The sequence below is a fragment of the Cherax quadricarinatus genome, chromosome 15 (genome assembly GCF_038502225.1).
Source record: "Cherax quadricarinatus isolate ZL_2023a chromosome 15, ASM3850222v1, whole genome shotgun sequence".
NCBI classification, from domain to species: domain Eukaryota; kingdom Metazoa; phylum Arthropoda; class Malacostraca; order Decapoda; family Parastacidae; genus Cherax; species Cherax quadricarinatus.
In genome coordinates this window covers 32,636,654-32,662,183 of record NC_091306.1, presented here as the reverse complement: position 1 = coordinate 32,662,183, position 25,530 = coordinate 32,636,654, and the positions used below count along the sequence as shown (strand labels likewise).

At 43.5% G+C, this 25,530-nt stretch overlaps 1 pseudogene; it reads left to right on the top strand.

Annotated features, from left to right (window-relative positions):
- Window positions 1–9,826: 9,826 nt before the first annotated feature.
- LOC138852743 (uncharacterized) lies at window positions 9,827–10,477 on the top strand (annotated as a pseudogene).
- The last annotated feature ends 15,053 nt before the right edge of the window (window positions 10,478–25,530 follow it).

Below are 25,530 nucleotides of genomic sequence, written 5' to 3'. Positions count from 1 at the left end.
CTCACAGTTCCTTACCGACTGACAGACCGACCCAGACACCGAGATATTATAGTTATACTCGTGATTCCCTTGATGCGTTACCTTTATTCAATGGCCATGTACATAGTCTTGAAGCATGGTTTGCAGCCATTCGTTCTCGTGCTAGTGCTCTAGGTGAAGGTCCTCCTTCAGAGGAAAGTCTTATCAGACTTGCTAAAGAAGCTCTTTATCGATCTCCTGCTGCTGTTCACGTTGTTGATCTCCTTGATATGCGAGACTTCAGGAATCTTACTAAGTGGTCACAATATGAGGAACTGATTCGTTCTTTCCTTGTCCCAGTAAAAACAGCTGATCCATATGTCGTTCTTAGGGAACTAGTGAATGCTACACCCATGAGTAATGAATCGTTGAGTGCATTTGCTGTTAGATTAGACAAACTTTTATCATCATTTATCAATGCTGTCCAATCATCATCTTTTCTCCCTGAAGAGGCTAAACCATTTACAGAATCACTTGCTAAAATAGCAGCTTTTGGAGCAATTAAAGAACTAATGCCGCCTGCTTCTGTGTGTGCTTATGAGGCTCATCCTCCAACTGTAACGATGGAACCACTTACAGCCTTAAATCATGTACGTTCCTTGTGCCCCCAGGGTACTTTCCCTTGTATTAAAAGTAATGTCACACATATGCCTCTGTCTGCACCACCTCTTGTTTGCGCCACAGAGACAAATCGTGGTCGTCAACCATCTCAGAGATCACCAAGAACCAGTGTACAGAGTCGTTATACACCTCGTAGTATTCATAGTACATTCAGTAACCATAGTCGGCGGAATTGTTACAACTGTGGTTTCCGTGGCCATATTGCAATTAATTGTCCTGATAGTTACCCTAAGAGACGTCGTACTGATGATGAGTACTCAGATCTTCCCTACTGTACTTATCATAGAATACATGGACATGACACATCTGAGTGTAATGCTCTCTATAATCTTCAGTACTCTAGGTCTTTCCGTGGTCGTTCCAACCGCAGAACCCGTAGAGGAAACAGATCTCGTGGTTTTCAAAATAACCAGAACCAGGCTCATTCTTTCAATTCTCAAACTAACCAGAACCAGGCTCGTTCTTCCAATTCGGGGGAATTCGAGCGCCCCAGTCAAACCGTCCCATGGTGACAGTAGGTGATAATGAGTACACCATCCCCGTTCACAACTCCTTTGAAGCCTTAAGCAGTCTCGAGAATGACAATCCTGCTGATGATGTTGCTTCACATGTCTCTGACATAGATGATTTTGGGGATGGAGTAGAACAAGTCTTTTCTGATGACAATCCACCTTTTTGTTTGCACATAACTTCCAATGCAACCATAGGCCCTATAGTGCAAGCATCTGTTTATAATGCGCCCGTTCATTTGTTCATGGACTCTGGTGCGCAAGTCAATATTATTAGGTCTAGTTTGTTTAAGGATAAGAAGTTACGACATGTCCTTCTCGTAGAACCGACTCATGTGTCCTCCCTTAGTGGAGTATCTGGTTCTCACCTGCGTGTCCGAGGTCGGACTTCCCTAACCTTTTCTATCCAAGGTAGAGACTTCACTGCTTCCTTCCTTGTTGTCGACCAGATTACTTTCCCTGGTGACCTTCTACTGGGATTTGCTTCCATGCGAGACTTACGCATTGTACTCGACCCTTATCGATGGCATGCACAAATTGACGACTTGATCGTTCCATTCTGGGGTTACCAGCTTGGATCAGAAATCTGTTATACTGCTGCAGAGTATGATGTACGGATTAAGTCCTTACAAGCTAATGCATTCTCCAGTAGCGTACCCAAGCGGTCAGGCACTGGTAATTCTGTCACTCCCATCAGTGTTCCACCTATACCTTCAGATTTGCAGGATAGTCCGATGCCTCAAGTGTCCGAGGACGCTCAGATTGCCTTGAGTGCACAACCTATCCCTGCAATGCCTGCTAGTTCGAGTAGTAGTTTCTCCACAGGGGACGCCTTGTCGGAAAACAATTACTTGCAACTAGTAATGCCATCTCTTGTTGATGTCACATGCCGTCTGCAGAAAGACATCTCTGTTGCGGCTAGTGCTCTCACTAGAGTGTCTGTAGTTGTTCCTAGTGTTCCAGATGGTGATAACGTCCTAGTCGACAGTGATTCCTGCAAAGTAAAAGGTCTATTTGTTGAACCATCCTTACATGTTGTACGAGATAGTAAGATCCATTTCTACCTGGCCAACACTTCTGGTCACAGTGTTCGCCTTAGAGCAAATACCAATCTTGTTGACCTTGTTCACTATCCTTACCCTGTTCAGGTAGAGGATGAGTTGTCACCTGACCAGTGTGTCGGTGCTATTTCTGCCGGGGAGACCTCATCCACTTCACTGGATCAATCTGTTCCACCAGTTGAGGAGAAAGACTTAGCTCCCACTGACTTCCCAGATGAAGTCAAGCGTTTGTTGACTCTGTTGAACAAACGTCGTAAAGCCATTGCTTTACCAGGTGAGAAGATGGGTATAACGAACTTATTGTCCCATCGTATTCCACTTGAACCTGGTACTAGACCTATCTACATACCTGCGTACAGAATGCCTCATTCACAAGTTGCTGTCGCAGAAGAATTGATCAATCAAATGCTTGATGATGGAGTTATTGCACCTAGCAATTCCCCTTGGAATGCACCCTTGATACTAGTACCTAAGAAGGATGGTACTTGGCGCCCAGTGATTGACTTTAGGAAGTTAAACGCGAAAACCATTCCAGATCGCTTTCCACTCCCTGTACTGGGTGATCTTTTACGTAATATCGGAGATAACAAAGTCTTTTCAACCCTAGATTTGTTACAAGGGTTTTGGCAAGTCCCTCTTCACGAGGACAGCCAAGAGCTAACTGCATTCTCCACTCCTACAGGTCATTATCACTTCCTCCGTATGGCATTTGGATTACGATCTTCCCCTATCACGTTCTCAAGGCTCATGACTAATATCTTTAGAGGTCTCATAGGTAATGCACTTATAGTGTACTTAGATGACGTAATCGTCATGTCTAAAGACGTGGATACACACTTGAAAAGACTTGATGTAGTACTTGGTAAGCTTGAAGAAGCCAATTTAAAGATCAAACTGTCAAAATGTCAATTTTTCAGATCAGAAATTAAGTTTCTTGGTCACGTAGTCACTCCTAGAGGGGTTACGACTGACCAAAGTAAAGTAACTGCAGTACTAAATTTTCCAACTCCCAAAACTGCTGATGCCGTAAGATCCTTTGTGGGCTTAGCAGGTTTTTATAGATCCTTCATTGCCAATTTTTCTTCCATAGCTGCTCCTCTAACTGAGTTGCTTAAGAAAGATACTCCTTTTGTTTGGACCTTCCGTCAAGAAAGAGCATTCCAAACTCTAAAAGAAAAGCTAACATCTGCTCCAATTTTGAAATTTCCAGATTTTTCTAAGCCCTTCTATCTGACAACTGATGCTAGTTCAATTGGCATAGGTGCCGTACTAGCTCAGAAGACCGATGGCAAGTACAACGCAGTTGCATTTGCTAGCCGAGTCCTTACGAAGGCTGAACGTAATTATACAGTAACTGAGCAAGAAGCTTTAGCAATAGTATGGTCTTTAAAGCACTTCCGAGACATTATTTATCAGTACTCTGTTCATGTCTTGACAGACCATGCTCCACTGATACCCTTATTCCAGAACAAACAACCTACTGGAAGGTTAGCTAGATGGACCTTGACTATCCAAGAGTTCAATCCCACCTTTGAGCATTTACCTGGCAAGTCAAATGTAGTCGCAGATGCCTTATCGCGACATGTTAGTATAAAAACTGCAGACCCTCCATTTAGTGCTGAAGATGTAAAGAATGCTCAACGAACAGATCCCATGTGGTCTGGTGTGATTCGATTCCTGCTCCAGGAAGATCTTATTCTGTCTGTGAAGCCACCAGCACCCATCAGTGACTTTGTCATGAACCAAGAATTACTGTATCGAACAGCCGAGTTGGGTACTCCTAGCAGAAGAGTATACCAGTTAGTAATTCCACAGTCACTAGTGAATGTAGCCTTACAGCTAGTTCACGATGTACCAGGTGTTGCACACCCTGGTATGGATCGTTCAGTAAAACAAGCCAGATTGAAATACTTTTGGCCTCGAATGGCAACTGATATTTCTGAGTATGTTAAGAAATGTAGTGTCTGCATGCAACATAAAGGCAATGCTAATGGTCCTAATCCAATCCAAGTATATCCAACTACTAGCGAACCTTGGGAAAGAGTTGCGCTAGATTTGTTAACTAATTTCCAATGTTCCCTCCAAGGTAACGAACATCTGTGTGTTATGGTAGACCATTTCACCAGATATTGCGAGTTAGTTCCTATTGCAGATAAGACTGCCGAGACAGTAGCTAAAGCGTTTAAAGAACGCATTATCTGCAGGCATACCACCCCTAAGTCCCTAGTAACAGATAATGGAGGTGAATTCTGTAATGAAATTCTTGAAAATTTGTGTACCTTGTACAAGATCTCTAAATCCACCATTGTTCCTCATCATCCTGCCAGCAATGGGTTAGCGGAACGAACCAATAAGAAAGTACTTGATGTCTTGAGAGCCACTATCAATCCCAACAGTGAAACTTGGGATGAAGTTATACCTGATGTGCAGTGTGCTATAAATTCTGCTTACAATGTTTCTATAGGTGACACTCCACATTATGCATTGTATGGTGTAGATAAACGTTTGCCTTATGAGTTGTTATATTCTAATCCGAAACCAAATTACAACCCTGATGATTTCATAGCAACTCGTACCAGCTTAGCTCAAAGTGTTTTTAGAAGAATCCGTGAAACACTTCATAAATCAACAGCTGAATTTACAAGAGTCGCAAACACTCGAGCAAAGCCATCCAAAATCAAAGTAGGTTCGAGAGTTATGCTGATTAACTTTAACAAAACGTCTGCAATGCCAAAGCTTGATCAAAAGTTTGTTGGTCCTTATCGAGTAGTTGAACACATCACTGGTAATAAGTATAAGGTTAGAGAGATTAGTACTGGTCAGTATAAAGAATCGCATTTAGATCATATGAAGTTAGTATGTGATGATAATGACGTTCCAACCCAGACTAATGTGACAGACTCTGACAATCCTCCTGATCCTGTACTCTCTTCCTCTGATACTCAGTCAGACGATCAACCTGAATGTCGTTATTCCCTACGTACACGACAGGTATTGAGAAATCCTCAAGTATCATTTGTAACTTCCAATTCAGATTTGCCTCAAATACAGCATGAGTTAGCCAATGCTACAGAGTTTGATCCTCCCAGAGATGACACCCATTCTGCATATGTCAATTACACCCTAGCAGAGTTGGGGTTAAATGTAAATAACCTGTATAGATGAATAATTACAGTATCAACTTATCAGTATTCAAGAATTTTTTTTTTGTGTTCATGTTCTCTCCGCATTCTGAGAGTTAACAGTCTAGATTTGCGTGCACCGAATCTGCCTTTCTGTTAAACACTCTTTCTTTGTATATATTCCTTCCTCAGAATCCGTAGATCACACGAATACAGATCGATCGATCAAAATTTTTTTTTATCACTTGTAATCTCAACGTTGAGTTCGTTGTTCATTTGTTGAGTTTTAAGTTGTACTATAGTATACCTTGTATTGCGTTACAGTTTCAGTTACGTAAGCTTTCATTCCAATGTTCTACTTATGTATATATAATGTTTAATTGTTGTGTACTTTGACATTGTATAGAATCAGCCCAAGCCGTATACCTGCCATCTCTAGTTTGTATTAGTTGTATGTCGGGCCGACATACGTTAGCGTCGCCGAGCTCTCAGTAGTAGTAACCAGTTACCAGTAACCAGTGTACCGTTGACTCAACGACCAACCGTCTCTGCCTGAGTCACTGTCTATTCATATTGCGCTGAACTGGCATTATTCAAAGACCCTCTCACTGGGTACTGTGGGCGGCCGGTCAGTCAGTGTTACGAGTGTGAGCAAGGAGGCAAGGTAACGGCTGCGGGCTCTCTCCACATATCTGTAATTATACGTAATAACAGCCTACGTGAGTGTTTCTTACCTAATCCACGTGTTGAACTCCCACATGATAGTAATGACCTGTGACCTGGTTGTAATGGCCTGTGACCTGGTTGTAATGACCTGTGACCTGGTTGTAATGGCCTGTGACCTGGTTGTAATGACCTGTGACCTGGTTGTAATGGCCTGTGACCTGGTTGTAATGACCTGTGACCTGGTTGTAATGGCCTGTGACCTGGTTGTAATGACCTGTGACCTGGTTGTAATGGCCTGTGACCTGGTTGTAATGACCTGTGACCTGGTTGTAATGGGTTTGGAACAAAACAAACTCAGCAGAATGGCTATAACTTGTATTTCCTTCACCAGATACATACAAACATTTATTTACTACGTACACTATGTATACCTGGAGAGGGTTTCGGGGGTCAACGCCCCCATGGCCTGCTCTGTGACCAGGCCTCATGGTGGATCAGGGCCTGATCAACCAGGCTGTTACTGTTGGCCACACGCAACTCGATGTACGAACCACAGGCCGGCTAGTCAGGTACTGACTTTAGGTGTCTGTCCAGTGCCTGCTTGTAGACAGCCAGGGATCTATTGTTAATCCCCCTTATGTATGCTGGGAGGCAGTTGAAGTCTTGAGCCTCTGACACTTAGTGTTGTCACACCCCTGCTTTTCATTAGGGGGATATTGCATCATCTGCCGAGTCTTTTGCTTTAATAGAGAGTGATTTTCGTGTGCAAGTTTGGTACTAATCCCTCTAGGATTTTATAAGTGTATATAATCATGTATCTCTCCTGCCTGCGTTCTAGGGAATACAGGTTCAGGAACCTCAAGCGCTCCCAGTAATTGAGGTGTTTTATCTCCGTTATGCGCGCCATGAAGGTTCTCTGTACATTTTCTAGGTCAGCAATTTCACCTGCCTTGAAAGGTGCTGTTAGTGTGCAGCAATATTCCAGCCTAGATAGAACTAGTGACTTGAAGAGTGTCATCATGGGTTTGGCATCCCTAATTTTGAAGGTTCTCATTATCCATCCTGTCATTTTTCTAGCAGATGAGATTGATACAATGGTTTGGTCTTTGAAGGTGAGATCCTCTGACATGATCACTCTCAGGTCTCTTACATTAGTTTTTCGCACTATTGTGTGGTTGGAATTTGTTTTATACTCCGATATAGTTTTAATTTCCTCACGTTTTCCATATCGGAGTAATTGAAATTTCTCATCACTGAGCTCCACATTGTTTTCTGCGGCCCATTTAAAGATTTGGTTGATGTCCGCCTGGAGTCTTGCGGTGTCTTCAATGGAGGACACTGTCGTGCGAATTCAGGTGTCATCTGCGGAAGAAGACACGGTGCTGGTACTTACATCCCTGTCTATGTCAAATATGAGGATGAGGAACATGATGGGAGCGAGTACTGTGCTTTGTGGAACAGAGCTTTCCACCTTAGCCGCCTCAGACTTTATTCTGTTTACTTCTACTCTTTGTGTTCTGTTTGTTAGGAAATTATAGATCCACCTACCAACTTTTCCTGTTATTCCTTTATCACACATTTTGTGCGCTATTACACCATGGTCACTCTTGTCAAAGGCTTTTGCAAAATCTGTGTATATTACATCCGCATTTTGTTTGTCTTCTAGAGCATCCAGGACCTTGTCATAGTGGTCCAGTAGTTGGGACAGACAGGAGCGACCTGCTGTCCATGTTCCCTCTCCATAGGATGTGAAAAACACATGAGAGGGGCTTCTTGCATCTCTTGATGAACACGGAGTTCCACGAGTCTGGGATTGGGGCAGAGTGCGTGGACCTGTCATTTATTGCCTTTGCGAAGTCATTTGGCATCATGGTAATATCAGATAGGTTCGAGTCTGCCAAATTCTGTCTCTCTCTCATAAAAAATTCATTTAGGTCTTCGACTGTCAGTCTGGTTAGCGACTCGCTAAAAAACGAGTCAAAATTGGAACTTGAGTAGCTCACTCATTTCCTTGCTGTCATCTGTGTAAGACCCATCTCGTTAAAGTAGTGGCCCAATATTGGATGTCGTTCTCAACTTTGATTTGGTATAAGAAAGAAATATTTTGGGTTTCTTTTAATTTCATTTATGGCTTTTAGTTCTTCCCGAGTATCTTGGCTCCTGTTAGATTCCTTTAACTTTAGTTCAATATTTGCTATTTCTCTGACCAGTGTCTCCCTATGTATTACAGATATATTCTCCTTTTAGCGGTTCTGTTATTCTTTGCCTTCGCCTGTATAGGGAGCACCTTTCTCTTTCTAGTTTACATCTCCTCCCTTTCCTTAAAGGAATATGCCTTGAGCATACCTCGAGTGCCACAGAGTTAATTTGTTCTAGACATGGGTTTGGATCCGTGTGCTTAGGCTATCTTCCCAATTTATATTATTTAGGACTTCGTTTATTTGGTCCCACCTTATGTTTTTGTTATTGAAGTTGAATTTGGTGAAGGCTCCCTCGTGACTGATCACATTATATCAGTTTGGGGCCCAGTGCATACGTGTCTGAACTTAAAATTATGTTGTGATCTGAGTATATTGTTTTTGATATGGTAATATTTTGTATCAGATCATAATTGTTAGTGAAGATGAAGTCCAGTGTATTCTTCAGTCTTGTAGGCTCTGTTATTTTCTGGTGCAGAGATTTTAAAGCTCATGTGTCTGCGAGTTTTCATCTGAGATGCCTCCTGGTGTTATCTTTGCTCCAACATCATTTGCTACATTCCTCCATTTTAGGTGCCTTAGGCTGAAATCCCCCAGGAGCAAGATGTTGAGGGCAGAAGCTGGAAGATTTTCCAGACAGTGATCAATTTTCACAAGCTTTTTCTGGGATTGTTGGGAAGTTGCATCCGGAGGCTTGAATACAACAACAATGACAAGGTTTTGTTTCTCGATCTTTAGTGCCAAAACTTTAACTACATCATTTGAGGCATTTAGTAGTTCCCAGGATATAAGTGACCTTGTGATATTCAGACTAACCCCTTCCCCCCTTTTGCCTGTTCACTGTCACATCTGTATAAGTTGTAACCCGGGATTCATATTTCATTATCAAAGTGATCCTTCATGTGGGTCTCTGTGAAAACTGTGAACATTGCATTTGACTCTGTAAGCAGTCAACGGATGAAAGATATTTTGTTGTTCATTGCCGGCTTTAGACCCTGTATATTTGCAAAGATGAATGTCGTCGGACAGGTGGTAGGGGGGTTAGTCTTTTTTTCCTGGCACTAATATCCATTGTTTTGGAGTGGAGGCCATCGACTGTGATTCCACTCCAGAAATGACTCAAGAAATCGTAATGACACGATTGCAAACAAACCATACCCCCGGCCGGGATTGAACCCGCGGTCATAGAGTCTCACTCCAGAAATGACTGGAGATGATGTTCGGTTTCTGTCATTTCCTGCCAGCTTTCTTTCCTTCCTGGCACTAAAAAAACTCTCTCTCTGGAGTGGTTGTGGCTACCCAGGTTTTCCCATGGTCTGGATGTTCTGTATCTTCTTGTCCCCCTTTAGATGGTGTGCCTGGCAATGTAAGTTATAGCCAGTGGTGGGCACAGTTCTGCTAATCCGCTAATTGCTAATAATGGAACTAACTTTTTGTTTAGCGGATTAGCTTTTCCGCTAACTTCGGAAACCGTTAGCGGACCAATTAGCTTCCTCTAAATAAAGTTCTGCTAACTTCGAGTCCGCTAAAAAAATTCATACGTTGTTGGTAGTCGGAAAGCAATGCAGCAGCAGCAGCATTGTTAGTCTTACAGTGTCAGTGATCACCTGGGTGCGTTGTCGCTTATCGTTATGAACAGGGGAGACGTTTTTGTTTTGCCTGAGGGTGTTGTTGAGGAGTCTGCAATGGCTGTCGTTGAAGCAGAGGCCGCTCAGGGTGAGGGCCAGGAATCGCAGAACCCATGGCCATACCTGGATGACTATTTTGTCCTCAAGTCAAGGGATACAAAGAATGCCAATATTTTGTACTTTCTGTGTGTCATGTACCAGCCCAAGGAGACCATCATCAAGGGACACGCGGCGAGCCTCTACAACTTGAAGTAACATGTTAAGAGGAAACACCCAGTGCATGTCATCAAGTCTGAAGAGAGAATCAATGCCGGATCTTACCGTGGAAAACACGGGCAATCTTCTTGTGGCAGCGCCACTAGCAGGAGCAGCAGCCAGTCATCACAGCTGCCTGCAAAAAGTGCATGCCAGACCACCATTGGCGAAGCGTTTGTTGCTGCTGGCACTAGTGTCCGTCAGTCTGTGATGGACACAAAGATTGTGGACCTATTCGTCTGCAACATACTACCACTGCATGTAGTGGAATCCCCCACCTTTGTCAGTCTGATCAAGGTGCTGAACCCCAGCAAGACGTCGATGTCCTGCCGCACCCTGGGCAGGAGGATTTTGTTCAGCCATAAACAGCTGGAGGAGTATCATATAAGGTATTTATGAGTTATAAGCACTTATTAAACTTCTACTATAGCTTTTTTTATATTTTCTTAATTTTCATGGGTGTTGCAAGTTATGACAGTTTAGAAGTACAGTACCTTTCCCAGTGTTGTAAATTAACCAAGTAAAGCTGCCATACTACTGTACCTGAGTAACTTTTCTCGGCGTCTACTTTTCAGAAATTACTGATGATGTAACAAGTAATGTAGGAGAATAGAACCTGCCTTGCACAGGCCAGTAGGCCTGCTGCAGTTTTCCTTCTTGCTTATGTTCTTAAAAAAGTTACTTAAGTACAGTGCTCAAGTAATTTTACTTCATTACTTTACAACACTGGTCACTGGTACTTATACTCAAATATTCAAGATGAGTTCTGTTTGCTATGGGGCTTCAGTACAGCAACAAGTGCGTCCTTGTCGGTCGCTCGCGTTACATAACAAAATTAAACAATTGCTATTTTCGCACTAGCGGCACTTAATCATCATATGACCTTGGCATTCTATATCTTATTAGGAAGCTCTCCAGGTCTGTTCTAAAAGTGTTAAAAGTGAAAATGTTAGCGGTTAGCGTTAGCTTCCGCTAATTTTTTCTGCCGTTTAGCATTAGTGGAGCTAATTTTTTAGTTAGCAGATTAGCAGTTAGCAAAGCAAACTTTTCAGGTAGCTGTGCCCACCACTGGTTATAGCATTCTTTCCTGAACTGAAGAGTGACACATTTCGGGGTGGAAAAGCTTACAGGAAGGTTGCATTCTCCTGTTGTCATATGGGCACAGCATTTCCAGGCGTGGTCAGAGTTGCACATCCCATCTGTATTTTCCAGATATTCCATGCCTGCAGATACCTAATCCATAGAATTTGCAATAGCCTGGTTTCTGTTTGCCTTAGTTTTTCGTGGCTGTAACCCCTACTGGTGTGTGTTTTCCTGTCTCATTACTATCTTCAGCACTTATACTGCCAATGGTGCCTTCACCAGTTGTTTCTGGTATTTTACCTTCAAAATTTCTCATAGCCTCCCCATGTTTACTAACTCCTGTGGTATTACTAGTTTGCAACATTGGTTTTTGCATGTCCTTGTCTACACCTTTTTCCTCACTAGAATTCCTGTCTCTCTCCAGGCCACCAACTTTCATTTCTCTATTTTTACAGTTACTGTCTTCCAGGACAGCAGCTGTACCAGGGGTGATAGCACCATCTCGCCCAGTCCTTTTATTTTCCCATCTGTTATAGAATGTTGTCAGGTTTTCTATGAAGGCTGTTTTCATGTTTTCATCTTTTAATACCAATGCGATTTTTTTCCACAAGAGGATCTCATTTGGGCATACCAAAAAACACTTCCCTGGTTTAATATCTCTTGTAGATGATTCCTGAATATCTGCGCACGATGCATGGGCCCATTTCCCACAGCCACGCATGTAGTAGCTCATTTGTCTGTTTGGTTGCAGGTTACACAGGATGTCACAATGTGATTTTTTGGTTGTTGTACTGTATATTTTGCTAATAACATCCTTAAAGTGTAGATCTGACTATTTGTAACTGTACCTATTTGCATTTGTATGTGTATGTGTTTGAAACAACCTTGCACTGCTAGCAGTAACTGGTGTTCATAAGGGCGCCTAAAAATGTTATCAGCTTGTGAATCCAGTCAAAAGATACCTTGTTGTTCAACGAATCTAGCTTCTGAGTCCGGTCATTGGATCACTTATTACTTGGACGAATCTGGTCAGAGGATCACTTATTTTGAATGAATCCAGTTGGTGATTTTGGACTAGCTCGTGAAAGGACTACTGGAATATTATTTAACAGAGTAATATGTATTCAGTTTGATACAAAAAAGTATAACTTGGGTGTTGGAGAAAACCAGTGACTTCTGGCAGTTCCTACTGTAACGAGCAGCCAGTGACCTGTGGCACCTTTTTTACAGCCTGAAGTTTTGGGCACTAATAGACCACTGTATTTACTTTTTTAGATTATATTAAACTCCTCCACATCAAATGCTATTTTATCGCTATTGTTGGCTATGGTAGGGTGACTGATGAAGATTACTGGAAGAATATTTGTACAAAGATTGAAATAGTCAGTGTACCACACGGTGGCAGAATGGCAAAAGCAGAGGCCAGAGAGCATCATACTCAACCAGCTGGTAGGCAAGTCTGGAAAATGCTGACCGCGAGTAAACCACATCGCCTCAGCATTTGGTGGGCTCGCCTGTGACTGGACAATGAACCAGCGTACTGATTTAATGATGGGGACCCTAAAAACTCATTTAACCCTTAGCATCTGGTTCGGTGGGAGTGTGTACATACGCCTAATAAATTGCATGCCAGGAAGGTACCACCATCCTACCAAATGTGTGTGAAACACAAACCTGTAATTGTTTGCATGATGGTAGGATTTCTGGTATCTTTTTCTGTCTCACAAACATGCAAGGTTGAAGGTATGTCTTGCTACTTCTACTTACACTTAGGTCACACTACACATGCATGTACAAGCACATATATACACACCCCTCTGGGTTTTCTTCTATTTTCTTCCTAGTTCTTGTTCTTGTTTATTTCTGCTTATCTCCATGAGGAAGTGGAACAGAATTCTTCCTCTGTAAGCTATGCGTGCTGTAGGAGGTGACTAAATGCTGGGAGCAATGGGCTAGTATTATGGAGTACTGTATTAAAAAAATATAAAATAACTCTCCATATATAATGTCATTTTCTGTGTAGTATACTGAAAGCGGACGACTGAAAGCGTTTTATTCCTGTCACAGGCAGAGTGGCCAGGACAGGAGCAGATGAGGTGTGTTTAGGCAGTAGGTTATGCACAGCAGAGAAAGCAAAATGTAGCTGTGTAGGTATGTGGTGTATGATATTTTTTTTAGTGTATACTATTTTGTTTGTTTTGGTGCTCTCATTTATTTGTAAAGTCGTAATGTGTGCGAGGGTCTGTGTTTTGCAGAGTATTTAATATTTTAACTGTAGACTAAGCCGGCAGGAAGGAAGGGGGGGTCATAAAGCCTCCCAGTTTATATATTTTAAATCATTAGTAGCAGTGTGCTAGTAAGCTAATGTAAACTGGAGTGTGGTGGTTTTTTAGAGTAGATTGTAAGTTGTATATAAATTACTATTATTATATTATGCATATTTTTGTGTAGGTGAGGTTTTGTGTCGTTCCTCATACAACGTTAATTATCTGCACTCGTGCTTCATCATCTGCATGAGTACATGCTGGCCCTAGAGTTGCTGTATTTTTCAGTGTAATTTAAATGTCCCTAGACAGCAGATTGAGCAGCCATTTAGGAGCCACGAAAAGAAAGACTTTATAAAATTGGGATGTTTGAATGTGCATGGATGTAGTGCAGATGATAAGAAAGAAATGATTGCTAATGTTATGAACGAAAAGAAATTGGATGTATTAGCCCTAAGCGAAACAAAGGTGAAGGGGGCAGGGGAGTTTCAGCGGCGAAAAATAAATGGGATTAAGTCAGGAGTATCTGAGAGAGTTAGAGCTAAGGAAGGGGTAGCAATAATGTTCAAGGATCAGTTATGAAGAGGGAAAATAAATGTATAAATTCAAGGATTATGTGGATTAAAATAAGGGTCGGATGTGAAAAGTGGGGCATAATAAGTGTGTATGCACCTGGAGAAGACAGGAGTACAGAGGAGAGAGAGAGAGATTTTGGGAGATGCTAAGCAAGTGTGTAGGAACTTTTGAACCAAGTGAGAGAGTAATTGTGGTAGGGGACCTAAATGCTAAAGTAGGTGAAGCGTTTAGAGAGGGTGTGGTAGGTAAGTTTGGGATGCCAGGTGTAAATGATAACGGGGATAATTTGATTGAACTTTGTATAAAAAGGGGTTTGGTTATAGGTAACACATTTAAAAAAAGAGGACAAATAAGTATACAAGATATGATATAAGGCGAATGACAGTAGCTTGTTGGACTACTTATTTGGAGGATAAAAGACTGTTGGTTAGACTTCAGGATGTACATGTTTATAGAGAGGCCACAGATATATCAGATCACTTTTTAGTTGTAGCTACAGTGAGAGCAAAAAGGTAGATGGGATACAAGGAGAATGGAAACAGCAAGTAAGAGAGAGTATAAACAACTGTTGGAGGACAGACGGGCTAATGTGAGTAACGGCAATGGGGTAGAAGATGTATGGGGTTAGTTTAAGAATATAGTGTTAGAGTGTTCAGCAGAAGTTTATGGTTACAGGAAAGTGGGTGCGGGAGGGAAGAAGAGGGATTGGTGGAATGATGATGTAAAGAGAGTAGTAAGAGAAAAAAAAAGTTAGTATATGAGAGGTTTTTACAAAGTAGAAGTGTTGCTAGGAGGGAGGAGTATAAGGAAAGAAAAATAGAGGTTAAGAGAGTGGTGAAGCAATGTAAAAAGAGAGCAAATGAGAGAGTGGGTGAGATGTTATCAACAAATTTTGTTGAAAATAAGAAAAAGTTTTGGAGTGAGATTAATAAGTTAAGGAAGCCAAGGGAACAAATGGGTTTGTCAGTTAAAAATAGGAGAGGAGAGTTATTAAACGGAGAGTTAGAGGTATCGGGAAGATGGAGGGAATATTTTGAGGAAATGTTAAATGTTGATGAAGATAGGGAAGCTGTGACTGCGTGTATAGGGCAAGGGGGAATAACATCTTATACGAGTGAGGAAGAACCAGTTGTGAGTGTGGGGGAAGTGCGTGGGGCAGCGGTAGAATGAACCTGGGTAAAGCAGCTGGGATTGATGGGATAAAGACAGAAATGTTAAAAGCAGGTGGGGATATAGTTTTAGAGTGGTTAGTGCTTTTATTTAATAATTGTATGGAAGAGGGTAAGGTACCTAGGGATTGGCAGAGAGCATACATAGTTCCCTTGTATAAAGGCAAAGGGGACAAAAGAGAGTGCAAAAATTATAGGGGAATAAGTCTGTTGAGTATATCTGGTATGGTAGAGTTATTGAAAGAATTAAGAGTAAGGCGGAGAGCAGGATAGCAGATGAACAAGGAGGCTTTACGAAGGGTAGAGGGTGTGAAGACCAAGTGTTTGCAGTGGATCACATAGGTGAACAGTATTTACATAAGGGTAAAGAGGTTTTTGTGGCATTTATGGAATTGGAAGGCGTATGATAGCGTGGATAGGGGTGCATTGTGGTAGATGTTGCAAACTTATGGAATTGGAGGTAAGTTATTGAAAGCAGTGAAGAGTCTTTACGAGGATAGTGAAGCTCATGTTAGAGTTTGCAGTGGAGAGGAAGATTATTTCCCAGTAAAAGTTGGCCTTAGACAGGGATGTGTGATGTCACCGTGGTTGTTCAATATATTTATAGATGGAGTTGTAAGAGAAGTGAATGCTTGGGTGTTGGCCAGAGGTATGAGATTAAAAGATAAAGAATCTAACACAAAGTGGAAATTGTCACAGTTGCTCTTTGCTGATGACACTGTGCTTTTGGGAGATTTTGGAGAGAAGTTGCAGAGGTTGGTTGATGAGTTTGGTAAGGCATGTAAAAGAAGGAAATTAAAAGTGAATGTAGGAAAGAGTAAGGTGATGAGGATAACCAAAAATTAAAGTAACAGAAGATTGGATATTAGATTGGAGGGAGATAGTATGGAGGTGAATGCATTCAGATATCTGGGAGAGGACGTGTCAGCAGATGGGTCTATGAAAGATGAGGCGAATCATAGAATCGACGAGGGGAAAAGGTGAGTGGTGCACTGAGGAGCCTGTGGAGACAGAACTTTATCCATGAAAGCAAAAGGAGAGTGTATGAGAGTATAGTTATACCAACTCTCTTGTATGGGTGTGAGGCATGGGTGATGAATGTTGCAACAAGGAGAGGGCTGGAGGCAGTGGAGATGTCATGTCTGAGGGCAATGTGTGGTGTGAATATAATGCAAAGAATCTGTAGTTTGGAGATTAGGAGGAGGTGCAGGATTACCGACACTATTATCCAGAGGGCTGAGGAGGGGTTATTGAGATGGTTTGGGCATGCAGAGAAGAAATGAAATAGAATAACTTCAAAAGTGTATAAATCTGTAGTGGAGGGAAGGCAGGGTAGGGGTCGGCCTAGGAAAGGTTGCAGGGAGGGGGTAAAGGGGTTTTGTGTGTGAGGGGCTTGGACTTCCAGCAAGTGTGCATGAGCGTGTTAGGAGCAAATGGAGACAAATTGTTTTTAGGACTTAACAAACTGTTGAAGTGTAAGCAAGGTAACATTTATGAAGGGATTCAGGGAAACCGGCAGACCAGACTTGATTCCTGGAGATGGGAGGTGCAGTGCCAGCAGTCTGAAGGATGAAGGAGAGGTGTTAGTGTTGCAGTTTAATAACTGTAGTGTAAGCAAGCCTCTGGCAAGACAGTGATGGAGTAAATGATGATGAAAGTTTTTCTTTTTCGGGCCACCCTGCCTTGGTGGGAAACGGCCAGTGTGTTAATATAAGACAATATATATATATACATATATATATATATTATATATATATATATATATATATATATATATATATATATATATTATATATATATATATATATATATATATATATATATATATATATATATATATATATATATATATATATATATATATATATATATATATTCGACCCTCAACTAACGGCAGCATTAAGTAACGGCAATTTCGTCTTACCATGCTTTTTGCCGTAGAAAAAATGCCTTAACCAACCGTGAAAATCTTAATCAACGACGTTTCTCCGGAAAGTGTCGATGTGCCCGGAGTGCGGCCTGAGCGGGCCCAGCCACTCCAAGAGTCAGTGTGCCATTGTTTACAAGCTGTTGCAGTCGATTTCCATATGTGCCTCCCAAATATTTTGGATTATTCCACTATTTCTAGTGCTTGTAACGTCTAAATAAGCCACCATGGGTCCCAAGAAAGCTTCTAGTGCCAAGCCTGTGATAAAAAAGGGTGAGATTTACGATGGAAATGAAGAAGGAGATCATTGAAAAATACGAGAGTTGAGTCCGTATGGCTGAGTTGGAAAGGCAATACAATAAATCACATTCAACCATCAGTACTATCTTGGCGAACAAACAGGCAATCAAGGAAGCTGTTGTTGCGAAAGGTTCAAGTATGTTTTCAAAACAGAGACCGTAAATAATTGAAGAGGTAGAGAGACTGTTATTGGTATGGATAAAAGAAAAACAATTATCAGGTGATAGTGTTTCTCAGTCTATAATTTGTGAAAAGGCAAGGAAGTTGCATGATGATCTCATTAAGAAAATGCCTCAAAATAGTGTTGCTGTTGAAGAATTTAAGGCCACCAAAGGCTGGTTTGAGAGATTTAAGATTTGTAGTGGCATACACAGTGTGGTAAGGCATGGTGAGGCAGCCAGTTCAGACAAAAGTGCGGCTGAAAAATATGTGCAGGACTTTAAGGAGTACATAGACTGAAAACCCAAAACCTGAACAAGTGTTTAATTGTCACGAAACAGGCCTGTTTTGGAAGAAAATGCCAAACAGGACCTACTTTACTCAAGAGGAAAAGGCACTTCCAGGAAATAAGCCTATAAAAGACAGGCTGACATTAATGTTGTGTAGTAATGCTAGTGGCGATTGCAAAGTGAAGCCTTTATTGGTGTATCACTCTGAAACTCCCAGAGTGTTCAAGAAAAACAATATCGTCAAGGGTAATTTGTGTGTGATGTGGAGATCAAACAGTAAGGCATGGGTCACTAGGGTATTTTTCATGGACTGGTTTTATGGTGTGTTTGGCCCCACTGTGACAAAATACCTCCAGGAAAAGAAATTGCCACTCAAGTGCCTCTTGGTAATGGCGAATGCTCCTGCTCATCCTCATGGCTTGCAAGAGGAAATTGCAGGGAAGTTTGGTTTCGTTAAGGTGAAGTTTTTGCCTCCTAATACAACTCCTCTCCTCCAGCCCATGGACCAGCAGGTCATTTCAAACTTCAAAAAACTCTACACAAAAGCAGTGTTTTAAAAGTGCTGTGAAGTGACCTCAGACACTCAATTGACCCTAAGAGAGTTTTGGAAAGATCACTTCAATAACTTCAGTTGTGTAAACCTTATAGGTAAAGCTTGGTAGGGAGTGACTAAGAGGACCTTGAACTCTGCTTGGAGGAAACTGTGGCCAGAATGAGTAGAACAGAGGGATTTTGAAGGGTTTGGGGCTAACCCTCAGGAGGCTATACCAGTAGTGGAAGCTATTGTGTCATTGGGGAAGTCCTTGGGGTTGGAGGTTTGTGACGAGGATGTGGAAGAGTTGGTGCAGAACGACGAGGAAGAACTAACCACTGCAGACCTGCAAGAGCTTCAGGAGCAACAGCAACAAATCACATCTCAGGAATGTTCTTCAGAGCAGGATGAAGAGAGACAGAGGAAGATGACTTCATCAAGGATTAGGGAAATGTGTTCAATGTTTACAAAGGTGCAAGCATTTATCGAAGAATTTTATCCTGTCACCGAAGTTGCAAGCCGCATTGGCAACATGTACAATGACACTCTTGCTTCCCACTTTAGGGAAATCCTAAGGGTACGTGATGATCCTCTTCAAGTCGCTTGTTCTCTCTAGGCTGGAATACTGCTGTACACTAACGGCCCCCTTCAAGACTGGAGACATTGCCGACCTGGAGAGCATACAAAGAGCTTTCATGGCACACATAAGTACGATAAGGCACCTAAACTACTGGGAACGGTTGAAGGTCCTTGTTCTGTATTCCTTGGAATGCAGGAGAGAGATACATGATAATATACACTTGGAAGGTCCTGGAGGGATTGGTACCAAACCTGCACACGAAATTCACTCCCTATAAAAGCAAAACACTCGGCAGGAGATGTAACATTCCTCCGATGAAAAGCAGGGGCGTCACGAGTACATTGAGAGACATAATAAGTGTCTGGGGCCCAAGACTGTTCAACTGCCTCCCAGCATACATATAGGGGATTACGAACAAACTCTTGGCTGTCTTCAAGAAGGCACTGGACAGGCACCTAAAGTCAGTACCTGACCAACCGGGCTGTGGTTCATATGTCAGTTTGTGTGGCCAGCAGTAACAGCCTGGTTGATCAGACCCTGATCCACCATGAGGCTTGGTCTCAGACCGAGCTGCGGGGGCGTTGATCCCCGAAACCCTCTCCAGGAAAACTCCAGGTAGAGCTGACAGTTTACTCCAGCCCCACCAACTGGGCTTTGGGGTCCCTCAAGGCGGTGAAGCAGTAGATAAGATAAGATAAGATAAGATTTCGTTCGGATTTTTAACCCCGGAGGGTTAGCCACCCAGGATAACCCAAGAAAGTCAGTGCGTCATCGAGGACTGTCTAACTTATTTCCATTGGGGTCCTTAATCTTGTCCCCCAGGATGCGACCCACACCAGTCGACTAACACCCAGGTACCTATTTGCTGCTAGGTGAACAGGACAATAGGTGTAAGGAAACGTGTCGAAATGTTTCCACCCGCCGGGAATCGAACCCGGGCCCTCCGTGTGTGAAGCGGGAGCTTTAGCCACCAAGCCACCGACATCTTAATAAGGAATCATTCAGGACCCTGTACACCGTGTACGTTAGGCCCATATTGGAGTATGCGGCACCAGTTTGGAACCCACACCTAGCCAAGCACGTGAAGAAACTAGAGAAAGTGCAAAGGTTTGCAACAAGACTAGTCCCAGAGCTAAGAGGTATGTCCTACGAGGAGAGGTTAAGGGAAATCAACCTGACGACACTGGAGGACAGGAGAGATAGGGGGACATGATAACGACATACAAAATACTGAGAGGAATTGACAAGGTGGACAAAGACAGGATGTTCCAGAGATTGGACACAGTAACAAGGGGACACAGTTGGAAGCTGAAGACACAGATGAATCACAGGGATGTTAGGAAGTATTTCTTCAGCCACAGAGTAGTCAGTAAGTGGAATAGTTTGGGAAGCGATGTAGTGGAGGCAGGATCCATACATAGCTTTAAGCAGAGGTATGATAAAGCTCACGGCTCAGGGAGAGTGACCTAGTAGCGATCAGTGAAGAGACGGGGCCAGGAGCTCGGACTCGACCCCCACAACCTCAACTAGGTGAGTACAACTAGGTGAGTACACACACACACACCCTCCACCACTTGACACAAACATGTACCCCCCTCCCCTAACCATCTATCCCCTTTCCCTAACCACCTCACCTTAGCCACCTACCCCTCCCCCAAACCACCTAACCCCTCCCCAAACCATCTAACCCCCAACTACCTCCCTCCCTCCAATAACCATCCTCCCCCTCCCCCATAACCATCCATCCCCTCTCTCAAACACGTACTCCCCCTCCCCTAACCACCTCTCCCCCTTCCCTAACCACCAAACCCTAGCCACATACCCCTCCCCCAAACCATCTAACCCCCTCCCCCAACTATCTCTACCCCTCCAATAACCATCCTCCCCCTCCCCCACAACCATCCATCCCCTCTCCTCCTAACCATCTATTCCCCTCCCCCTAACCACCTGTCCCCCCTTCTGTGGAGCAATGGGGGAACCTAGAACCAGGATGAGGACAAGGGGCTCCAAGGACGAATCTGGGAGGGAGGAATGGGAGGTAGAGCTCAAAAAAAGGGAGGAAGACTGGGGAAGGAGACTAGATGAGCTGGAAAGTAAGATGGAAGAGAGGTTAGCAGCAGAATGCAGAAGGTGGAAGCAACAGGCCACAGCAGCAGAATTCAAGATAGAGAGATTAGAAGAGGATCTGAGACATCTGAAACAGCACAGAGACAAAGATATTACAGAAGTAGCATCGGCAATGGCTACATCAGACACAGACAACAGGTCTGAAGGAAGCATGGAAACTAAACTGTATGCAGAGGTCCTGTCAAACCCACATGGGGCCAAAACAAAGACAGGGAGCACACTAGGACAGAATGATAGGTTGGAAGACATTGAAGGAACTAGGACAGGTGAGCAGGAAGGACAAACCAAGAAGCATAGGGGCCATAACTAGAGAAGGGACTGAAGGAAGGAACACTCCATGGAAAGGAACTAAAACACATCAGAGGATGCAATATGAGTCACAGTGGGAGGTGGAAAGGGAGAGATCTGTTTGTCTATGGGCTAGACGAAGCTAAAGGGGAAACTTATGATGAAAGAAAGCAGGAGAAAAAAGCAATTGAAGATATCATGAAGGTGATAGGCGAGGGGGACATGACCCAGGTGGCAAATTTTCGGAGAACTGGGTGGTTCACAAAGAAAAGGAATCGGCCTCTCAAAGTAATTTTCAAGGCAGAATCAACCCGAACCATGATCCTGCAGGAGAAAGCATGGCTGAGAGGCAAGCAGGAGCTCCGGAGTGTGTACCTCGACCGAGACAGAACACAGTATGAAAGGAAGACGATGAAAGAGAGTTCAAAAACGAAAGGACAAATGGGAGGAAATGAAAAAGGAGAGCAGAATAACCCTGGATCAAATGGAAGGACAAGCACACCCCCAGAAACACCTGCAGAAGGACTCCAGCCACGACACCCCCAAGGCAACTGAACAATCCAAACCAACCATCACACACCGATCCCTCTGTTGCAGTATTAGAACAGAAGATGAAGGTTCGGTACACAAATGCAGATGGATTAACAAATAAACATGAGGAATGGCAAGAAAGAATCAATGAGAAGTCCCCAGATATCATAGCAGTTACAGAAACAAAACTCACAGAGACAATAACAGATGCAATCTTCCCACCAGGATACCAGATCACGAGGAAAGATAGAAGGGGCAGGGGGGGAGGTGGGGTTGCTCTGCTCGTAAAAAAACAGATGGAAATTCGAGAAAATGGAAGGCATAGATGAGACAGGAGAAAGAGACTACATAGCAGGTACACTTCAGTCTGGGGAACACAAAGTGGTCATTGCAGTGATGTATAATCCACCACAGAACTGCAGGATGCCAAGAGAGGAATATGAAGAGAGCAACAGAGCAATGGTGGACACACTTGCTGAGGTGGCAAGAAGAGCTCACTCAAGCAGAGCAAAGTTGCTGGTTATGGGGGATTTCAACCACAGGGAGATTGACTGGGAAAACCAGGAGCCACATGGGGGTCCCGAAACATGGAGAGCCAGGATGTTGGACGTGGTGCTGGAAAACTTCATGCACCAACATGTTAAGGACACTACCAGAGTGAGGGGAGGATGAACCAGCAAGATTGGACCTTGTGTTCACCCTGGGCAGCTCAGACATTGAGGACATCAAGTATGAGAGTCCCCTAGGAGCTAGCGACCACGTGGTTCTGTGCTTTGAATACATAGTAGAGCTGCAAGTGGAGAGAATAACAGGAGTTGAATGGGAAAAGCCTGACTATAAAAGAGGGAACTACATAGGGTTGAAGAACTTCCTGCGGCAGGTCCAGTGGGACAGAGAACTGGCAGGAAAGCCAGTAAATGAAATGATGGAATATGTAACAACAAAATGCAAGGAGGCAGTGGAAAGGTTTATTCCCAAGGACAACAGTAACAACGGGAAGACCAGAACGAGCCCTTGGTTTACCCGACGGTGTAAGGAGGCAAAAACAAAGTGCAATAGAGAATGGAAAAAGTACAGAAGGCAGAGAACACACGAAAATAGGGAGATCAGTCGCAGAGCCAGGAATGAGTATGCACAGGTAAGGAGGGAGGCCCAGCGACAGTATGAAAATGACATAGCATCGAGAATCAAGACTGACCCGAAACTGTTGTATAGCCATATCAGGAGGAAGACAACAGTCAAAGACCAGGTGATCAGATTAAGGACAGAAGGTGGAGAACTCACAAGAAATGATCAGGAGGTATGTGAGGAGCTGAACAGGAGATTTAAGGAAGTTTTTACAGTAGAGACAGGAAGGGCTGTGGGAAGACAGCACAGAAGGGAACATCAAGAGGGAATATACCAACAAAAGTTGGATGACATATGAACAACTGAGGAAGAGGTGAAGAAGCTCCTAAGTGACCTTGACACCTCAAAGGCGATGGGACCGGACAATATCTCCCCATGGGTCCTTAGAGAAGGAGCAGAGATGCTGTGAGTGCCTCTAACCACAATCTTCAACACATCCCTTGAAACTGGGCAACTACCTGAGAAAAGGAAGACAGCTAATGTAGTCCCCATATTTAAGAAAGGAAACAGAAATGAGGCGCTAAACTACAGACCTGTGTCTCTGACATGTATTGTGTGCAAAGTCATGGAGAAGATTATCAGGAGGAGAGTGGTCGAACACCTGGAAAGGAACAAGATTATAAATGAAAACCAGCATGGGTTTATGGAAGGCAAATCTTGTATCACAAACCTTCTGGAGTTTTATGACAAGGTAACAGAAGTAAGACACGAGAGAGAAAGGTGGGTAGATTGCGTTTTCCTAGACTACAGGAAGGCCTTTGACACAGTTCCCCACAAGAGATTAGTGCAGAAGCTGGAGGATCAGGCGCATGTTAAAGGGAGGGCACTGCAATGGATCAGGGAATACCTGACAGGGAGGCAGCAACGAGTCATGGTACGTGAAGAGGTATCACAGTGGGCGCCTGTTACGAGCGGGGTCCCACAGGGGTCAGTTCTAAGACCAGTGCTATTTTTGATATATGTGAACGACATGATGGAAGGAATAGACTCTGAAGTGTCCCTGTTCGCAGATGATGTGAAGTTGATGAGAAGAATTAAATCGGACGAGGATGAGGCAGGACTGCAAAGAGACCTGGACAGGCTGAACATGTGGTCCAGTAACTGGCTTCTCGAATTCAACACAGCCAAATGCAAAGTCATGAAGATTGGGGAGGGGCAAAGAAGACCGCAGACAGAGTATAAGCTAGGTGGACAAAGACTACAGACCTCACTCACGGAGAAAGACCTTGGGGTGACCATAACACCGAGCACATCACCGGAGGCACACATCAACCAAATAACTGCTGCAGCATACGGGCGCCTGGCAAACCTGAGAATAGCATTCCGATACCTTAATAAGGAATCGTTCAAGACACTGTACACTGTGTATGTTAGGCCCATACTGGAGTATGCAGAACCAGTCTGGAACCCACACCTGGTCAAGCACGTCAAGAAGTTAGAGAAAGTACAAAGGTTTGCAACAAGGCTAGTCCCAGAGCTCAAGGGAATGTCGTACGAGGAAAGGTTAAGGGAAATCGGACTGACGACACTGGAGGACAGAAGGGTCAGGGGAGACATGTTAACGACATACAAGATACTGCGGGGAATAGACAAGGTGGACAGAGATAGGATGTTCCAGAGAGGGGACACAGGGACAAGGGGTCACAACTGGAAGCTGAAGACTCAGACGAGTCACAGGGACGTTAGGAAGTATTTCTTCAGTCATAGAGTTGTCAGGAAGTGGAATAGCCTAGCAAGTGAAGTAGTGGAGGCAGCAACCATACATAGTTTTAAGAAGAGGTATGATACAGCTCAGGAAGCAGAGAGAGAGAGAGGACCTAGTAGCGATCAGTGAAGAGGCAGGGCCAGGAGCTGAGTCTCGACCCCTGCAACCACAATTAGGTGAGTACAATTAGGTGAGTACACACACACACACACACACACACACACACACACACACACACACACACACACACACACACACACACACACACACACACACACAGGAGGCCAGGAGAGAAGTATGAAGAAAACAACAGAGCGATGGTGAACACACTGGCTGAGGTGGCAAGAAGAGCTCACTCGAGCAGAGCAAAGTTACTAGTTATGGGAGATTTCAACCACAGGGAGATCGACTGTGAAAACCTGGAGCCACATGGAGAGCCAAGATGATGGATGTGGCATTGGAAAACCTCATGCATCAATATGTCAGGGACACTACCAGAGAGAGAGGGTAGGATTAACCAGCAAGACTGGATCTTGTGTTCACCCTGAGCAGTTCAGACATTGAGGACATCACTTACGAGAGGCCCTTTGGAGCTAGCGATCACGTGGTTCTGAGTTTTGAATATATAGTAGAGTTACAAGTGGAGAGGGTAACAGGAATTGAATGGGAAAAGCCAAACTATAAAAGGGAGGACAACAAAGGTATGATGAACTTCCTGCAGGAGGTTCAGTGGGACAGAGAACTGGTAGGAAAGTCAGTAAAAGAATTGATGGAATATGTAACAACAAAATGC